General features: G+C 38.0%; 1 pseudogene; it reads right to left on the bottom strand.

Annotated features, from left to right (window-relative positions):
* Positions 1-17,167: 17,167 nt before the first annotated feature.
* On the bottom strand, positions 17,168-17,249 carry LOC140609129 (U4 spliceosomal RNA; annotated as a pseudogene).
* Positions 17,250-20,759: the final 3,510 nt, after the last annotated feature.

The following is a 20,759-nucleotide window of genomic DNA, read 5'->3' as shown; positions in this document are numbered from 1 at the left end:
TGCCCCCCTCAGTGCCCATCACCCAGTCACCCCAACCCCCCACCCACTTCCCCTTCCACTACCCCTTGTTCATTTTCCAGAGTTAGGTGTCTCTCATGTTTTGTCACCCTCACTGATATTTTCACTCCTTTCCCTTTATTGCCTTTCACTAATTTTTATATTCCCCAAATGAATGAGACCATATAGTGTTTGTCCTTTTCCGATTGGTACTTATTTACTTGAGAGAGAGAGAAAGTGCGTGCGACAAGAGAGCAGGAGTGGAGGGAGGGGCAGAGGCAGAGGGAGAGGGAGAAGCAGACTCCCCACTGAGTGTGGAGCCCTAAGGCAAAGGCTTATCCTAGGACCTTCAGATCATGACCTAAGCTGAAGTCAGACACTTAACCAACTGTGCCATCCAGGCACCCCTGAAGAAAAAAATATTAAGTAGAAAAATTAGATTATATAATTATTTATCATAGCACTGTTAATTTAAAAAACAGGAAACAACCTACAAGAGGAAATTAGATTTAAAAATTTATTAAATTTGGGGATCCCTGGGTGGCACAGCAGTTTAGTGCCTGCCTTTGGCCCAGGGCGCAATCCTGGAGACCCGGGATCGAACCCCACGTCGGGGTCCCAGTGCATGGAGCCTGCTTCTCCCTCTGCCTATGTCTCTGCCCCTCTCTCTCTCTCTGTGTGTGACTATCACAAATAAATAAAAATTAAAAATAAATAAATAAAAATAAAAATTTATTAAATTTGATACAGCCACTGAAATTAATGAATAAAAGAATAGTTATATTTAATGATAAAAGTCGGTTTATGATATATATATTTAAGTGAAATAAATAGTTTACAAATAATATGTTCAGTTTTTGTCTTAGGAAAAATACAGATTTATGCATTGGAAAAATTCCTGGCATATCATATAATTTTCTCTACATACTGGAAAAATCATTGGTGGTTTTTTTTTTTTTCATTTCTCTCTCTCTTTTTGCTAATCTAAATTTTCTAGTTTTTTGCAATGAAAACATATTACTTTTGATTTTTAAGTGTGATTTTTCATGGAGAAAAATATATTTGCTGCATATTCTATCAACTCCCATAGTCAACATTCTACCTACGTGGCGTATATTCTCCATCACTCACATGCTTAATAGGCCATGTTTTCCTTCACCTCTTAGAAGCACAAAGTAGTTAACTACAGTGTTAAATCTCTCCTGAAGAAAAATGTTGTTTATACAGTGTTAGCATTCATCTGGGGGGGGGGGTGTAATGGTGTGGCAAACATATTATATTTTCCATTTTTTTAAAGATTTTTATTTTATTTATTTATGAGAGAAACAAATTGAGAGAGAGAGGCAGAGACACAGGCAGAGGGAGAAGCAGGCTCCATGAAGGGAGCCCGATGTGGGACTCGATTCTGGGACTCCAGGATCACGACCTGAGCCAAAGTCAGACATTTAACCACTGAGCCACCCAGGTGTTCCATATTTTCCATTCCAGACCAGGAGATGTACAAGTGGTTTGGGTATGTCAAGAGGTAAATGTTCATGGCCACTGGGTGTCCTGCCTATCCTGAAAAATGCTCAGTAGCAATGTAGCTGTTTCTTCAGGTGGTAAATTACTATTCATTTATCATCTTAGGATATTTCATTTTCTCCAATGCAAGTATGCTGTTTAAAAAGTAGACTTCAGTTTTTTTTGAATGAGGGAAGGGAAGGATTAAACTGGTGAATGCATTGTTAATTCTAATACAGAATCTATAGCATCTCCAAAGGGCACTAAAGAAGTATTACACAACAGGTAGGTGTTAGTATTTCCTGGTTTGACTCGTTATAGGTAAAAGTAACATTTTCAATTTTATGTACTTAATGCCCTCCATCTTAGTTATCCTTAATTTCCACTGCAATCTTCTCTAAAATTAGCCTCCAATAGAACACAAGCTTCCTCTCCAAATATAGCCTTCACCAGATCTAAAATAGCAAGCTTTTTTTTTTTTCTTTCTTTCTATTTCTTCTTGGTCACAATCAGAGAAGAGAGAATTCAGTAAAACTCTTCCCTGTGAGAAGGATGTGAAGCATAATTTGAAATCTTTTGGGAAAATAACTCACTCTAGATGTGTCTCTGGCAGAAGTTTGGACTGTTAATATTATATATGGCTGGTGTTCCATCAGCCCTGGAATGGATTTTAATTAAGCAACTTTGTGGACTTCTCCACAGGCCAGGTGACAGGAAGCAGGCTGTTAGCCTCATACTGTATGTTTTCATTGGTAACGGTGCTGAGGGATGCCAATGTGTGTGGAATAAGGAAATGCAATAAGAAAAGACTCAGCAGAAAATGATTTTTAAAAATAGCAAAAGAGAATGGGAAGGATCTGCACATTCATGGGGGGAGCACAAAATTATAAATATATGGGGAATAAATGCCAGAGAGGAAAAAACAGAGTAGAACAAGATTATGAGATTAATCAGATGTTGGATGCCCAGCTAATTGAGAAAATAGCAGTCTTAGTCAAAGGGAAAGAAGTACAAACAAAAGATTTACAGAGCTTCTCCAACACAGAAAATTAAGAAATGAGCACAGGAGAGTTATGATACTTCATGCACAACAAATGTCCAGGTATGGCACCCCTTTTAACCCTGTGAAGGGGGCGACTTTGGTGCAAAAGGATCAGGGAATACATCTAGGAGGAAATTAGTTTATTGAAGGGAAAGAGGCTTTAGAGGCGGAATGATTTGAGAGTTGCTTCCCAACTGTGCCTCTGGACCAAGACACTTTCCCCCCACCCCACACCCAGCTCAAGTCTGCTTTCTCTTATTTAAAATGGCAGTTTAGCCACTGTCTCTTTGGAGTTTTATTATCTCTGAAAATAGATAGTACAATGCCTGATGTATGATTGATGTTCAACAAAGAGTACCTATAATTATTTCAGAGAATGTTCAAACCTTTAAATATAGCTTCCCAGGAGATGCTTGGTTACTCTGACTTTGGGGTATAAATAATATAGTGATACTATACATATTTGTCTAATGTAGCCAATGCCCTTCGCTTTTTATGAACAAACTAATGTAATGCACGGGTTGGCTGATAAATAATCTTTTCTCACTGAGCATCATAGTTTGGTGTTAAATATTATAAATATGCCCTAAATACATTTTGCTTTTGTTGTATAAATTTAGGAACTAGCCAAGACCAGGATGGAGAAATGGATAAGAGTCAACAACAGAAGACTCATAGAATATGGCATCCAAGAGATCTGGTTTGAAAGATTATTATCTGTGATGCTCTGTGACCCTGAGCTATTTGTTTAAACTCTGTAAGTATCAATTTTTTCAACTCTATAAATGAACGTAGTAAATATTAATTACTATCATTAGTAATTAAAACAAATGAGTGGCCAAGAGTGGGTAAGTAGTGGACTCAAGTCCTTGCCTTGCCTAGTATGGAGATGCAAGCTTATGGAAGAACTTGGAGGGTCCAAAATGGACCTAAAAGCAGGTATTACCTTTGTAGGTATAAATTTGATTTTCTCTGACACTTGATGAGGTGTTGAGAACTCATTTCATATTAAATAAATACTTTGAGACTTTTTTTTAGTTATTGTTAGTTATGGTGGGGTTTGCAAAGATGAATAAATCCAAGTACTGTTTCTGTAAAGCATACATCCTCACCAGGATATATACTGATATATAGAGAGAGACATACAAGTGAGAGAGTGACATGTGTCATAAGAGGAGTGGAGATAAGGGACACCTGGGTGGCTCATTGGTTGAGTGTCTGCCTTTGGCTCAGGGTGTGATCCCGGAGTCCCGGGATCGAGTCTGCATCAGGTTCCCTGCAGGGAGCCTGCTTCTCCCTCTCCCTCTGCCTATGTCTCTGCCTCTTTCTGGGTCTCTCATGAACAAATAAATAAATCTTTTTTTAAAAGAGAGAAGTGTAGATAAAATGTTATGGGAGTTTAGAAAAATGATTACTTTCAATTGGGGGCCAATAGAAAAATGCCCTTTTTGTGTGACTTCTTGCAGTTTTTCTAAACCCAACAGAATCTATACCTAAATATGGGATTATTGAGACACAAACAAGCTCTGTGTTCCAATTCACTCAGGGGACATTTGAATACAAATTTGGAATTGTGTCATGAATCGCACCATAAACCAATATTTAGATTCCTTTCAATTTAAGGTAAAAGGTCAGTTTGTACTATTGAGTGGAAGTTCCAATGTGCAACAAAATATACTGATTGAACAAGCCAATTAGAAATTTTGGTTCTAATTCAGTTACCTCATAGATGATTAGCCTTAGGGATCCCTGGGTGGCTCAGTGGTTTAGCGCCTGCCTTCGGCCCAGGGTGTGATCCTGGAGTCCTGGGATTGAGTCCCGCATCAGGTTCCCTGCACTGAGCCTGCTTCTCCCTCTGCCTGTGTCTCTGCCTCTCTCTCTCTCTCTCTCTCTCTCTCATTCTCTTTCTCATGAATAAGTAAATTAAAAAAAAAAAGATGATTAGCCTTAGAGAAGAGTGAGCTAATTGTACCAGAACTTCTAAAATATGACAAAAGCAATAAATCAAGGATTAAGCCTTACTAATAATGATCATTACAGAGAAGTGTTTGTCTATACTCATCTACATGGAAAGCAAGCACCTCCAAAGACTTAAAACCACTTCCCTGCATAATATAGCATCTTTTCTGCTGGGGGCAGTGGGGGGAGGGCAGCGCAGCGGGGAGCATAACCTTAATTGCAAATGGGCTCACTACTCTCAGAGAAAAGTATTTCTTATTTTGAATGACGATCAAAATAGCAAGTTTTCCCTTACTTAGCAAAAGTAAAGTAAACAATGACAAGAAGTCTTTCTCACAGATTCATTATTGATTTTGACCCAGGGATTCTCTGACAGGCTGTTTTTGCATGTCTATAATCTGTTACTCTTAAAGATTACATAACTGAAATGTAGTTTAGACTATTTGAAGTCTCCATTGTTTAGATTGTTTTTTAAATGTTAGTGATGAAAGAAATCAGCTTATTATATATTCCCTATCCCCATTTCCAGATATTCTGATTCACTGAGTCTTGGGTACGACCCAAGGGTCGGTATATATCATAAATGATGCCAATTCATTCTAATACAAGGGGTCCATGGACTGCATGTGATAAACCCTGCTATAGACTTACTAAGCTTTATGACCTCCTTTAATCAAAGATCTAGCAAGTTCTTTCTTCCTGCAGTTTCTAGAATGCATCCTGTTCCCATTTCACTCTTTCTTAAAAATGCCACTCATTTCTGGGCCAAATCTTTGCCATGCTGTGAAAAAAAAAATCTCTCTGTGAAACTGTTTAAATGCTCAAAGTTAGTGATCTTCCAAGTAGGTGTGTGCACCCTAAGATCCGCACGAGGAAATCCACTGGAGAAGGAAGAAAAATTAGAATTTCTATTTCTTTTTGCTTTTATCTAAAAAGAAAAATTAAACGTTATCAATATTATTGGATTAGGGCATTAGTATAAGTGCCTTGTAGATATTTTTTTAAGGTTTATTTATTTGAGAGAGAGAGGAGGGGTAGCAGAGGGAAATGGAGAGAGAAAATCTCAAGCAGACTCTGTTCTGAGTGCAGAGCCTGACATGGATTTGATCCCACAACCCCGAGATCATGACCTGAGCTGAAACCAAGAGTCAGATGCTTAAACCAACTGAGCCAATCAGGCACCCTGAGTGTGTTGTTTCTAAGTAAATAAATATGCAATAGAGGCATGCACCCTCAAATACTTTTTACTGGTAGGGATGAGTTATGAAGACATTGAGAACCATCTGCTTTAATCAGTAAAGTTCCCATTTTCCTAAAACTTTTAGCATTTATTATAGCCTTGTATCATTACTTAGATTTAACATACTTCGGTCTTCTTTTCCCATTTAGAATATAAACTAGAGGACAGTTTAATACCCTCTCCCCCACACCCTCTCCCTACACTTAGCCCAGAGCTTTCAATTAGTGGGTGTTAAATAACTATTTGGAGATTAATGGACATGTTTCAAGTCCTTCAGTCTATTCATTCTCTAATTTCATTAAGATTGGCAGTACCATGGACTGCCCTTTCTCATTCCTGTTTTCACGTGCTGTGTCAGCCAGAACTACTCTTTTACTCATATTCCCCTCTGACCAACACATGTATCGTTGTGTCGGCTCCAATGCTACTTCTTCTATGATGGCTTTCCTACTTATCTAGCCTCAGTCGGCTCCACCTGTTTTCCTGACTTTCCAGAGTAACTCATCCATAATTCCGTCATGGTAATTACCATGCTATGTGCAAGCCTGAATGTCCTGGATCTAAGTTTACAAAGACTTAGGTCTTATGTCTATAACATAGGAGACACTCAATGTGTGTTCTTGAATTCTTGGTTCAATAATGAATGAAGGAACAAAAATGCTGCCTTTATCCTTTGTCTATGGAGGTAAAAAATCTTAGAAATGTGTTTATAAGTTTACAAGAGAAGAAAGCATAATTTTATCAACTTAAAGGGATTTTTCACAGCATCTTTTCATTTTAGTGTGTGAATAAAGAATTGCTATGCTAGAACTAAAAAAATTAGGCAAGTTTTAGTCCAGTTTCCTTTCAAAGGTAGCAATTTATAAACAATTACAAATGAGAAATGTTTTAAGGAATGCACAAGCACCCCAGAGTGCTGGTGAGCTTATATGGTGATTTTAGGAAATAAATGGTTGAAGTTAACTATAAATGAAAAGGTAAGAAATAATCTTAATTAAAGTTCATCTCTTTAGAATAGATCAACAACGCAAGAAACAACAGGTGTTGGCAAGGATGTGGAGAAAGGGGACTGCACTGTTGGTGGGAATGCAAACCGGTGTAGCCACTCTGGAAAACAATAGGGAGGTTCCTCAAAAAGTTAAAAAAATAGAGCTGCCCAATCATCCAGCAATGTATTACCAGGTATTTATCCAAAAAATACAAAAATACTAAATCAAAGGGATACATGCATGCATCCTGAAATTTATAACAGCATTATCTATAATAGCCAAATTATGGAAACAGCCCAAATATCTATCAACTGATAAATGGGTAAAGGAGACGTGGGGTGTGTGGGTTGTATATATATGTTATATATATATGCATACACACACTCATACACACACATATATAATGGAATATTACTGAGCCATAAAAAGAACAAAATCTTGCCATTTGCAATGACTTGAATGGAAGTAAAGAGTATTATGCTAAACAAAATAAGTCAGTCAGAGAAAGACTAATATCATTTCACACATATGTAGAATTTAAGAAAAAACAAAAGGGCAGAGGGAAAAAGAGAGGCAAACCAAGAAACTATGGAGAACAAACTGATGGTCCCTGGAGGGGTGGTGGGCAGGGTATTGGATTAAACAGAAGATGAATATTAAGGGTGGCAGTGGCACTTGTGATGAGCACTGGGTGTGGTATTTGAGTGTTAAATCACTAAACTGTACTCCTGAAACTAATATTACACTGTATGTTAACTAACTGGAATTTAAATAAAAAGTTAAAAAGAAATAAATGAATCTCTGTCCAGGTTTTCTTTCTTATTTCAAATGAACATTTGAACACAGTATTTGGGAATTTTCTACAGTTATATTATTCCAATATATTTTAAACCTCCTATTTCCTAGCAGCTGAGCATGACTCCATCACATTAAGTAAATATTTCCAGAAAGATTCCAACTGAGATGTTTTATAATATGTTGAGGTTGTTATTCTATATTCTATGCCTAAAACTCTAAAGAGATTACCAAGAAACTTCTGGGCCCAGGAAGTGGTTGGAAGGCCTGGTTTTGTCCTGGAAAAGATGGACAAAATGTTCTGGTTTTTATTTTTTTTTTTTGTTTTTTTTTTTTTTAATTTTTATTTTTTTATTTATTTATGATAGTCACAGAGAGAGAGAGAGAGAGGCAGAGACATAGGCAGAGGGAGAAGCAGGCTCCATGCACCGGGAGCCTGATGTGGGATTCGATCCCGGGTCTCCAGGATCACGCCCTGGGCCAAAGGCAGGCGCCAAACCGCTGCACCACCCAGGGATCCCTGGTTTTTAAAGTAAATGACTGTTTATGCCTATAATCAGGAAAATTCTTTTCTTTTTTCTTTTCCTTTCTTCTCTTTTATTTTCTTTTCCTTTCTTTCCTTTTCTTTCCTTTTCTTTTCTTTCTTTCTCCCTTTTTTCCTTTCCTCCTTTTTTCTCTCCCACTCTCCTTCCCTCCCTCCCTTCCTTCCTTCATCCCTGGCAAATTCAATGGTAGAGGTAAATAATAAGGCTGTAAAAAATAACTGTTATTCAAAACTATAAAATTATTCAAAACGTTTTCTGAAGCTGTCCATGTGAAAGGTAGGAGTAGCTTCAGGTAGGGAGGTGGTAGCATCTTTATTTTATTTCTGATTTTAGGGAAAATGTATTCAATCCTTCACAATCAACTGTGATATTAGCTCTTTGTTTTTCATAGCTGGTCTTTATCAAGCTGAGGAACTTACCCTCTGTTTCTAGATTATTGAGAGATTTTTTCAGAAATACAAATTAGATTTTGTCAAATGTTTTTTCTTCATCTTTTGAGATAATATATAATATATATGGGGTTTTTTTTTTTTAGTTTATTGAAATGGTGATTACATTGATTGGTTATGTTAACTAACCTTGCATTCCTCAGAAAAACCATACTTGATGTCCACTCTCACCACTAGACCAAGAACTGAGTTTTGCACAGTTGTAGAATATGAGTTCAATATACAAAACCAATTATATTTTTATTCATAAGCAATGAACAATCAGATATTGAAATTTTAAAGAATATTGTTCACAATAATATAAAAATCATGAACTTAGTGATAAATCTGACAAAAGATGTGTGAGACTTGTATACTGAAAACTGCAAAATGTTCCTGAGAGAAATTAATGAAATTAGAGGTTGTCTAAATAAATGTAGAGATATACCTTGTTCGTGGGTTAGAAGACTCAAAATTAAGATGCTAATTCTAGGGATGCCAGGTGGCTCAGCAGTTGAGCATCTGCCTTTTACTCAGGGTGTGATCCTGGAATCTGGGAGTCCCACATCAGGCTCCTGGTAGGGAGCCTGCTTCTTCCATGGCCTGTGTCTCTGCCTCTCTCTCTCTCTGTGTCTTTCATGAATAAATAAATAAGATGTTAAAAAAATAAGATGCTAATTCTCTCAAAATTGATCTATGGGTTGCAAACAAACCCAACCAAAATTCTAGCAGTCTATTTCATAAGGATTGACAATCTGATTTTAAAATTCATATGCAGATGCAAAGGACCAAGAATAGATAAATCAAATTTGAAAAAGAGCAAAGTTGGGTATTTTTTCAAGATTGTTTATAAAGTAATGGTAATCAACACAGTGTGGTATCAACATAAAAATAGAGGGAGCAGAATAGAGAATCCACAAATAGACTGCACATATATGTACAACTGATGTCTGACAAAAGTGCAAAGCCATTCAGTGGAGAAAGAATACTCTTTTCAATAAATGGCACTGGAATAATTGGACCTCCATATTCCCTCTCCCCGAAAATCAACTTTGACCTATCTATCACATCATACACAAAAATTAGATTAAAGTGAATCATAGAAGTAAATGTCAAACCTGAAATGATAACATTTTCTGAAGAAACATAGTTGAAATTATTTTGACCTTGGGTTAGGCAAAGATTTCTTAGATTCCATACCAAACATAAAAGAAAAAAATGATAACCGACTTCATCAAAATTAAAACGATTAGCTTTTCAAAAAATGCTCTTAATGGGGATCCCTGGGTGGCTCAGCAGTTTAGCGCCCGCCTTCGGCCCAGGGTGTGATCCTGGAGTCCCAGGATCCAGTCCCACGTCAGGCTCCCTGCATGGAGCCTGCTTCTCCCTCTGCCTGTGTCTCTGCCTCTATCTCTCTGTGTCTCTCATGAATAAATAAAACAAAAAATATTTTTAAAAAGGCTGTTAAGAGACTGAAAAGAGAAACTGAGAAAATATTTGGAATACATATATGATAAGGAACTTGTATCCAGTATATATAAAATTCTCAAAGCTCAGTAATAAGAAAAAAAAAATTCTTTTAATGATCAGGGTGCCTGGCTGGCTCAGTTGTAGAGCATGTAATTCTTGATGTTGGCATTGTGGGTTCAAGTCCCACGTTGGGCATGGAGCCTACTTTAAAAAAATGATCAAAATATTTGACCAGGCATTTCACTAAAGACATAGAATGGAAAATAAGCATATGGAAAGATGTTCAGCATCTTTACTCATTAGGGAAACACAAATTTAAACCACAATTAGATACCTGTTAGAATGGCTAAAATTAAGAAGATTACTCATGCCAAGCACAGGCAAAAGTATGGAAGAATGAGCACTCTCATTCACTGCTGGTAGGAGTATAAAATGGTATGACTTTTTGGAAAAGTTCATTGATTTCTTAAAAAGATAAATATACACCTTTTATAGGATCCAGCCATTTCCGTCATATAATTTACCTGTGAGAAATGAAAGCATTTGCCCACACAAAGAATTATGTACAAATGTTCACAGTAGCCTCATTAAAGATAGCCCCAAGCTGGAAATAATTCAAGTGTCATCTACAGATGAATAGATAAACAAATTGTGGTTCATCCATATAATAGAAAACTACTCAGTAATAAAAAAGAAATGAACTACTGACATATGCAGTGACATTGGTGAATCACAGAATAATTATGCTGAGGGAAAAAAGCTAGACATAAAAGAATACATACTGTATGATGTCATTTATATAAAATTCTAAAAAATTCAAATCAACCTATTCTGACAGAAAGTAAGTTAGTGCTTGAGGATGGAAGTAGAGCATGGAGAGGGTGGGATGGATTACAAAGAATGACAGGAAGCTTTTGGGCATGAGGGATACATTCACTGTCTTGTTTGTGGTAATGACTTCACAGTTGTATACGTATGCCAAAACTTTTAAAATGTACTTATTTTTGTACAAAATTATACAAAAATTTTAAAGTATCTATTTTCAATATGTGCCTTTGATTGCATGCTAATTATACCTCAAACAATTCTGAGGTACGTGTGCCTGTTAGAATAGTTGAAAGACTGTAATAAAGCATTTTAGAATTTTAAAGCCAAAAGTGACTATTAAAAAGCTTGTTTTATAATTGTATTTATTCATTTTTTTTAAATTAATAGGTGAAATAAAAGGAATTATTTTCTCAAAAGAAAATTCTAAGAAGAGTTGGTCACCCTACTAGTTCCTGGGGTTTTTTTTTTTTGCCTTCTAAGATAGTTACATCCAGTCATACACCTCCACAGTTTATTCACAGTTAATTGTATTTAGGCTAATTCCTCATATACTCCCACATATTGTTAAAAGCTTTATTGCTTCTTTACCTTTGATTCTTGCTAAAATGTTATTGCTTCCTACAACTGTGCCCAGAGCCAAGTACAGCCAAGTGACATGAAGTCATGCTTTGTGTCCACCACCATTTCTGTAAAAGTCCTCACTTCATTGCTAATGATCCAAAGACACCCTTTTAAATTTAACAATAGCTTCTTTATGGTTGGATCATCTTTAATCATTCATGATGTAGAAACAAGAAAGGAAAGTCAGATCTCTTTAGCCTCAGTATTCTAACAAAATGAAAAATAGCTTATAAAAAGGAACTTAGCAAATTGCCAAGCACCTTGCAAACAATTGTCTTTATTATTGTACCTCTTTATCACTGTGTCCCAATGAATGTCCATCTGTCTGGCTATGAGCATTACCCTCCTCTGTTTCTAGATGGAGAAAACTATCAACCTTCCTGACACAAAGAACAAACAAAAAACTAGTAAGTGATGTAGCTTGGGTTTCAAGCCCTCTCTGCGTAACACTAAAGGCTGAGCTTGTCACCATTCTTGGGTACTGCTTTCCACAAATGCCAACTGACGTGTTGAAATATATAGTAGATTCTCCTAATAGGTGCTCAGTATTTCTGAAATTGAATAAAATTGAAGCTTGTATCAGGACGAGGGGATGGTTGCAGGCCAATACTTTGTTTGCATAACATGACCTTGTATGTAGCCTCCTTAACAAAAGGCAATGCAGTTTAATTTCTCTGCGGTTCCATGAGTAATTTCCCACTGCATTCGCTATGTATCCCCCCTTGCCAAAAGCCAGATGCTCTTTTTTGATCTATATTTGTTCAGTAGTTGTGCTGTGCATGCTATTAATTGGTCAATTGGGACTCATAATATTTATTCCTTTATGATTCAAACAATACTAATTCTGTTGGAGGCAGAGAGCAGTTGTTGATGATATATTTTGGCCTGAACATCTTACTCTTTAAAACCTCAGCCTTGTGCTTTCTTTTCCCTTTTAAAAACATTTGAAGTATAAAAATCCTTGTTTATTCCTCTGAATTTTGTTAAAAACCTAAAATTGTTCTAAAAAACAATCTTTAAGGGGTGCCTGGGTGGCTCAGTCAGTTAAGTATTGAACTCTTGATTTTGGCTCAGATTATCATCTCAGGGTCTTGAAATGGAGCCCTGTGTGGGACTCTGCATTCACCAGGGAGTCTGCTTGGGGCTTTCTCTCTCCCTCTAACCCTCCCTCTCTCAAATAAATAAATAAATCCTTAAAATTTAATCTTGAAAAAAATCCTTTATTCTTCTCATTTGTATTGTATTTCACATCCCACTCCCATCCTAAAGAAACCATGAAAAAAATTCAGAGTGTAACTAAACTTTTAAATATTTTACATGATAATAGCTTGGTGAATGGTGTGTGTATGTGAGAGAGAGAAAGACATATTGTGCTTGTTATAAAAATATTCTTTAGTTGATATTGGTATACTAATTTTTAAAAATCTAATTTTCAAAAAATATTATGGGTCATTGAGTGCCTACTATGTACATGAGGAGTTTACACAGTACGAGTAATCTCATAAGAAATCATAGGAAAATGGAGGTTATGAGAAGTTAAGGGAATTGTCAAGTGTAAGTGCTACAATCTGCATCATTCAATCCCAGCTCTGCCTATTTTAATGTCCCACACTACAGTTACTAGCGTGAAAAGAGGATTATCATCTTGAGAATGTTGCTGCTGGTGTTAACACCCTTCCCACCTTGAGTCTGTTCTCCTCAAAGGCAGGAGGAATTAAAACTAGTTTCAGAGAAACAAATTTAATTCAGAGGTAATATTGACCCTAATCAGGGATCAGAGTTGCTTCATCTCTTTGCTTCCTGTTATCTACAGGAAAGCTTTGGTAAATGTCGGAGCAGAGCTGAGTGAAAGAAATGTCAGGGCTGCTCACAAGCTCCCCGTTCATATCATGGTGGCCACTTTGAAGCTTCCGTGGTTCTAGCAGAGTGGAAAAGGTAGGAAGGCAGTTAGTGGAGAAGAGACTCATTAGAAACAGAACAGGGTACAGTAATTTGAAAGAAAAAAAAAGAAAGCAACAAGCAGAGAACATAAGGGTTGAAGGTCAACAATATGTTTCATTAGCTCCTCTGAGCTTCTAATGGAATATGGATTGGTTTGCCCTGTGAAGGCTGGTTATAGCATAAGTCAGTGGTAATGTTCTTCTTGCAGAATACATTATCAAACTTGTTCTCCTGCCATAGCTGATATATCATCATTTTACAATAAAGCAACCATGAATGACATAGTAAATTTTTTCAAGAAAGAAAAACATGAGGGAAAAAAATTGACAAGTTTATAACTTTTCTCTTTTATAAATGTACTCTCAACACATCATATATTCACCTAATTTGAACAATACTTTTGAGTTGTAGGACACAAGGGTGCCATTCCCAGCTTTTGGTTGGGAAAATTTAGATGAAATAATCAAATTATCCAGCCAAAGCTTTATATGGGTTTGTGGCAGAAAGACATAGGTCTTCCAACCCATGTGCTATCTATCAGTTTCTAGTTGGACTGAGGGTATTTTCTTCCTGCCAGGAAAGACTACTCAGTTTACTGTTGTTTCAAGTGTTTAGCTGCCCTGGAATAAAAACATAACCATTGTTTTGAATTATCATCATCATTAAAAACTGGTAGACCTTGAAAGTAATGGTCATATACCAAAAAGATAAGAGAAGAAAATTTAAAAATTGCCTTTAAGGAAATAAACATCCATGAATGAGACTCAAGCAGTACCACCTCTGAGTTTGACAGTGATTTTTCTTGTCAACTAAAGAGTTCTCTGAATTTGAATTATATTTCATCAATGTCTTTCTTATTAGGAAAGAATTTTTACACTGAGAGTTCCATGTCTATTTTATCAGAATCCCACTGAAAAGAGGAAAAAATATACATATTTTTTACTGTTCAAGTCATTTAGATCAGAAATACTCTTTGGGGGCACTCCCGGTGGCTCAGCGGTTTAGCACCACCTTCAGCCCAGGTGTGATCCTGGAGACCTGGGATCAGTCCCACATTGGGCTCCCTGCATGGTGCCTGCTTCTCCCTCTGCCTGTGTCTCTGCCTCTCTCTCTCTCTGTCTCTCTCTTTCTGTCTCTCATGAGTAAATAAATAAAAAAAATAAAAATAAATTTTAAAAAAGAAATACTCTTTTGAATTAACCTGCCTGACCCATAATGCCTGCAATTGGCACTAAAAAAAAAAAAAAAAAAAAAAAAAATGTGCTGATTAGAATTACTTTGAATTTTGAATTGATAGAAACTGATGTGCTTTTGAATTGACAGAAATTGGTGCGCTCACACTGCCCTGTGTCTGGCAAAGCTGCATTGCCCAGTGGAATACCGAAAGAGGACCATAGCTAGAGCAAGAGAAAAATTTTTTTTCTCTAAATTCCTTGTTTCTTGAATTTTGAAACTACAGAAGAATGTTATTATTCCAATGTTTCCCTCACTAAGAAAAGAGAAAATCATTGTAGAATATGATTCAACAAATCTCTCAGGTTTACATAACTTTTACATTTTTGCCTTTTGAAATCTATATGTGATAGATTATAGATAGAAATCTATAGTGATTGATTTGTAGCCTGACCCAGTTTTTCTAGGATGAAGTAGAACACAGTTAGTCAGGTTCCCCAGAGATGTGATAGTGAAGTGGTTTGAATTTAGGTTCTGGAATTGGACAGATGTGGATTCAGTGCCCAATCACTATCATACACTCAGTTTTGTACACTGGACACTTATGGAATCACTCTGGGCACGTTTCCTAATTGGTAAAGTTAGTATTGCAATAAGAAGTAGCCCATATTTATTTTTCCTAAATATCTGCTGCAATACCAGAAAGTATTTAGCAAATAGTATACCCACCATAAATGTTAGCCATGATTATGACCATTACTTGTGCTGGAAGAACTCATAAGTTTTCTAAGACAGATCACTGAGGATGGAAGGAATCATCCAACTATAAAGAGCCATAACATGTGTTGACTGGTGTAAATGGAACTGGGGATGATATGCAAGTGAGGTCAACCCCTCATGGGGCTGACAGAGATGCAGGCTTGACAGCAAGCAGGGACACGGAGAGCCCAGAGGGAAGACTCCAAAACCACTGCCCATAACTTGCCTGGTGATGCCACCAGCCATAGCCTAGGCACCCGCTGCTTTTGCTGACCCTTCAAAATGCCTCGTGTTGCTGCCATTCCTGGAAGGTGTAAATTCTCACTTTGTCTCCCAGTTTGAATCACAGTCTTTAAATTCAGCGTTTTGTATGGATGATTCTGATCAGTGAAAGGGTCAGAAGAGCAGGCACAGCTTTTCACATTCTAAATAGGAGTCAGCCCTACCCATTGTGACTTATAGGGTGGAAAAGCCCAAGTGCAGGAAGGGAAATGATATGCTGATCCAGCCCAAATGCTTTGTTCCCTGTAAACTCATAGGATTAATGTCAGGTGTATTTCAGAACAAAAGGTACTTGTGTGAGTCATTCTGCAAAATGATTCATGCTTAGAGTGTAGATGGGGAAACTCAACAGTTAGATTGACTGAGTTATCTGATGCTTGAGGCCCCTTATTGGTCATTCTGTTCTGGAAAGCATCTGGCTATCTCCATGACAGCCCTGCAGCTATCTCCATGAGCTCTCTGAATGCTTTTGGGAAAAATGGAGGGTTGACCTATTTGTAAATTTTTTTAAAAAGATTCTATTTATTTATTCATGAGAGACACAGAGAGAGAGAGAGGGAGAGCAAGAGCGAGAGCGAGAGCGAGAGAGAGGCAGAGACACAGGCAGAGGGAGAAGCAGGCTCCATGCAGGGAGCCTGATGTGGAACTCCATCCTGGGACTCCAGGATCACGCCCTGGGCCAAAGGCAGGCCCTCAACCACTGAGCCACCCAGGGATCCCATTATTTGTAAATTAAAGCAATCTCCCTGCTTCTGATGTTCAACAATTCCTCCCAGATTAAAAGGGAAAAGATAGTATAGGGTTTTTGATTGGAAAAAGGGGACACCCATTAAGTCTAGGCATTATAACCCCATCCTACCCCTCCAGCCATAGCCCACTCTTGGGTTCTCATGTTTGGGGGCAGGGAAAAGGAAGTTTTTGAATCTCTTCCTTAAATCAGTTTATCCAGATTTAGTCTAAATAGAGAACATAAGAATAATTTCACCAGTTATTGATGCTTTAAAAATAAGCATGGTTTTATGTAAAAGGAATGTAATTCAATGAAATGGAATTTTGAAAAAATGGAGAAAATGAAAAAGTCTACTAATACTACTATTCTATATGTGCTGCTGAAGCGAGCACATAATCCCACTATTCTAATAAAGCTACTTTGACCCTTTTGGCCTGTCTTCTGTCACACAGCCTCTGCTATTAAAAGGCATTTGGTTGAGGGTGCCTGGGTGGCTCAGTCGGTTAAGCATCTGACTCTGGATTTGGGCTCAGGTCATCATCTTAGGGTCCTGAGACTGAGTCCCGGGTCAGGCTCCACAAGGAGCATGGAGCCTGCTTAAGATTCTCTGTCTCCCTCTCTTTCTGCCCCTTCTATCTCTCTCTCTCTCTCTTTTTCACTCCCTTCCCCCCCCCAAAGGCATCTGGTTGTTTCCCAAAATTGTCCTTATAAAGTAGAATTTGAGGGTTGCTTGGTTGAGCATCTGCCTTTGGCTCAGGGCAGGATCCTGAGGTCCAGTGATCGAATCCTGCATCAATCCTGAGAAGAGCCTGCTGTCTGCTTCTCCCTCTCCCTATGTCTCTGCCTTTCTCTCTGTCTTTCATGAATAAATAAATAAAATCTTTTAATTAGCAATAATCGCACCTCGGATAAACCTCATTGGTTACGATTCTGCTACTCTGCAAGCTATAAATAAAATCTTTAAAAAAAAACAAAAAGAATTTGAGGATCAGCTTCAGGTGTATGTGTGTATCTTTGGAGGTTGGTGGAAATAGGGAACAAGCCTTAGATGTTGGCAACAGGGTTGTGAGTCTACTCTTTACAAGTGCTGAGCAATCAGTTGACCTCTGTGACCCTTATCTGCCAACTGGAGAAATGCCAATCATACATACATTTGCATACATTGATAGGCAAATTCCTGGAGAGCAGTAAAGCCACCAATACAGCATGGACACAGAAGGAAAAGGAAAAATGAAGATTCTTACTTACTTCCCTTATCCTCCATGGAATAGACAACTCATGAGCAGCATCTACACTCTAATTATGTTTATTAGAGATAGCGGCTTTTATCTAACCATATTTAAATATAGCACTTTCTATGTGTCAGGTCCAGCTTTTAGGGTTTAAAAATTAACTCATTTATCCTCTTAACAACCTAGGGAGTGGTATTACTTCACAGCTGAGGCCACTGAGTGCAGAAAGTATACATCACTTACAGACCTCAGGACCCACAGCTGGTAAATGGCAAGGCTGACATTCAAATACAGTAGGCTGGACCCAAATCCATACTCTTACCTCTCACACTATAACCATCATCCTGTTCTAGCCCAGTGCTCTCTTTGGAGTTGCCATAGTCTTTCTTCTTAGGCGGAGGTATGGGCTCTTGTTCTCCTGAAATCCCTAAAAAACAACTCTAAACTTAACATCTTTCCTTAGAGACTTAAGAAATGTGGGCATCTCAGCTGCTTTGCAGGCTGGGTTAGGTCTGTGCAGAGCAAACTAGAAAGAAGACACATCCATGTTGAAGCATGGACCTTTCTCAGGATTATTCACTCCATGTTGCCATTTCCTATAATTCTTTTAAAAATAGTCAATAAAACAATCTAAATAGTTTCAAAATAGGAAGATGAAATCAAAGAGTAAAATTTTACCAGCCCAAACAAAAATCCAATATCACAAAAGTGCTGCAAGTTCCTTTGAATAAAATTTTTTAAACTCTCAAAGAAAGATTAAGTGTTGAGTTGACACAGATTAAGTGCAAGAAGTGCTTCTTATCAGGATGCTGCAGGTGAGGGCCTCTGGAGGATAGAATTCTCAGCTAGAAATTTCTTGTGGGAGAGCTCTCCCCCTGAGAAATAAGTACCTTCAGCTAAATTGTGCAGTTTCACTGGGGATGGGTAGAGGAGAGAGTGCTGGCCATTCAGCCCATCGGAGAAACGGAGCAATGTAGGCTTTTCTTCAAGCAGACACCAAGGAATTGCTTCTTCACAAACTGCATCCCTCAACAAGAGATGCCCTCATTTTGCAAATAACAAAATTGACAGCCTAAAGGAGTTATGTCTTAATTTCCATGGGGAGAATAATATCCCACAGTCTCTAAAATATCCTAATAGACTCTTCCTTCAATCAATCTTCCTTCCTCCCTCCCACCTACGTTCCTTCCTTCCTTCTTCCCTGCACCCCTCCTTTCCTCCTTCTCTCTCTAATATTACCTCTCAACTCTTTTTGCCAGTTGGAGTAGAGAATGTTAAAAAAAAAAACAACAACAACTCTTTTTCTGGGTATTGTCAAGGAGTAAACAACATTCTCATATAGTAATAGTTATAAGAGGTGCTGTCCTTATCAATCACGAATGTGTGCAAGATACTTTATATACCCTGTTTCTATTCTTAACACAAATACTCTAACAAGTAATTGTGGTTAACTTCATTTTATAGATAAGGAGAATGAAGCTCTCAGGAGTAAGGAACTTGCTGAAGTCACACAGTGACCTTGGATCAGAGGTGCACATGGAAGCAGAATGCATCTTTCTTCCTCATGCAGTCCATCCTGAGAACTCAAGAGGACAGGCTTGGGGCTGATTTGGTGTTTAAAGTAGAATGGTTGCTGAACTATTTAACTTAAGACCAAATGGCTGATTCCCTGAAGTATTTTATTTAACTGAATATAAGGAGGTGTGGCATGCTGGCTTTTTTTTTTTTTTTTTGGTTTATTTATCTGTGAGCCATGACAAGAAAAATCATTTTTATAATGTGTGTGCTCCTGACGCCATGGCTCCAAATGGCCAGTGAATGAATGAGTGAAATGAAGCTAGAAGGACAGTGGAAATGGGAAGCAGCGTGGCCTCTCAGAAGTGATGTAAGGCCCCCCTTCCACCCCACAGTCTATAAAACATCTTCAGAACAGGTGTCTTCTAGAATGGCGAGACTCAGAGAGCTCAGTGCCTAATGAGTGCAGGCATTTCTGAACCATACGTCATGGAGATCCCTTTAGACCAGAGCTCTTTGAGTTATTCCCCCTCCCAAGTAATTAAACTGTGTGACATCCCTTCTCCCACACTTACTCCCACCGTCGCACGTGGCTTTGTTAATGGGAACATGCGGCACTGCAATGTGGGTAGCTGTGTCAGGTGTGGGGTGTAAATCTATCTAAGGAGTAGGAGAAGGCGTAGAGGAAGAAATCTCTCTGTGCCTTTGAGTAACTCAGGAAGAGAGAAGTCAAATAGCTAGTGGATAAAAGGCTTTATTTTAGCTTGTCATTGCTATTCCTTAATAAAGAAATTGTCCCTAGAAAAGGAAATTGTGAATTTTGTGGTACCTGATACTCTTCCAGGGTTTAATGCTGAACAGATATCCACCAAGCAATATCTGAATCACTCCAGGACTTTGCACAAATTTCTTTGTCACTGTCCAGAATTGTGCCAGTATTAATTCTTCACGCCTACTTCACTGGATCAGGCTCCAGCTGGCAGTGGCATCACTGCCTTTGTGTGTTGATCTTATTGCTTCATGCCATTGAAGTTGAGCTTCTTTCTTTAGGGTGGTATGAGGACAAGAGGAATAAAACTAGACTTTAGCCACCAGACAGATGTCAATGACTCCCAAGTTGTCAAGCCTGGAGAGTTGAACAGCTACATTTCCTTCCAGGCAGCCAGATCATGACAGGGCTTCAGGTACCAGTTAGCAAGCATTAGCCAACACTGTGCAACCTTAGGATTTTCCCATCCAGGTGCATTTAATGGCTCCCAGGCAGCCAGGGAAGATATCAGGCGCTCTCTCTCTCTCTCTCTCTCTCTTTCTCCCCCCTTTCTTTCTCCCGCTTGCCCCTTTTTCCATTTCTCTCCTGCTTTCTTTTCTCAGACTGTGGCAAAATATGAAGAAAATCAAGGATTCAATGATAAGAGTAGCAAGTGCTCATTATAGAAACTTAGATGGAAAAGTTTAATGAAGAAAATAAATGGCACCAGGAAATCATACAGTTTACAGATAAACACTACTAATATGTTTTTAATACAGACTTCCAGCTCATTTCTACTACATGTGGGAGGGGGAGGAAGGCATGAAATTATCAAGACTTTCTAAGAATTATTATGCTTCATCTTCCAAAGGTAAATATAATTTGCCATGAAATGATGTTGAAGTGAGAGGAGTGTGAGGACTGAATTATAGTATTTCCCATCAGCCACTTAAAACCTATAT

Source organism: Canis lupus, chromosome 1 (genome assembly GCF_048164855.1).
Source record: "Canis lupus baileyi chromosome 1, mCanLup2.hap1, whole genome shotgun sequence".
In the NCBI taxonomy this organism is placed as follows: Eukaryota; Metazoa; Chordata; class Mammalia; order Carnivora; family Canidae; genus Canis; species Canis lupus.
The sequence above is the reverse complement of the archived record's forward strand: the minus strand, read 5'-3'. Positions and strand labels throughout refer to the sequence as shown.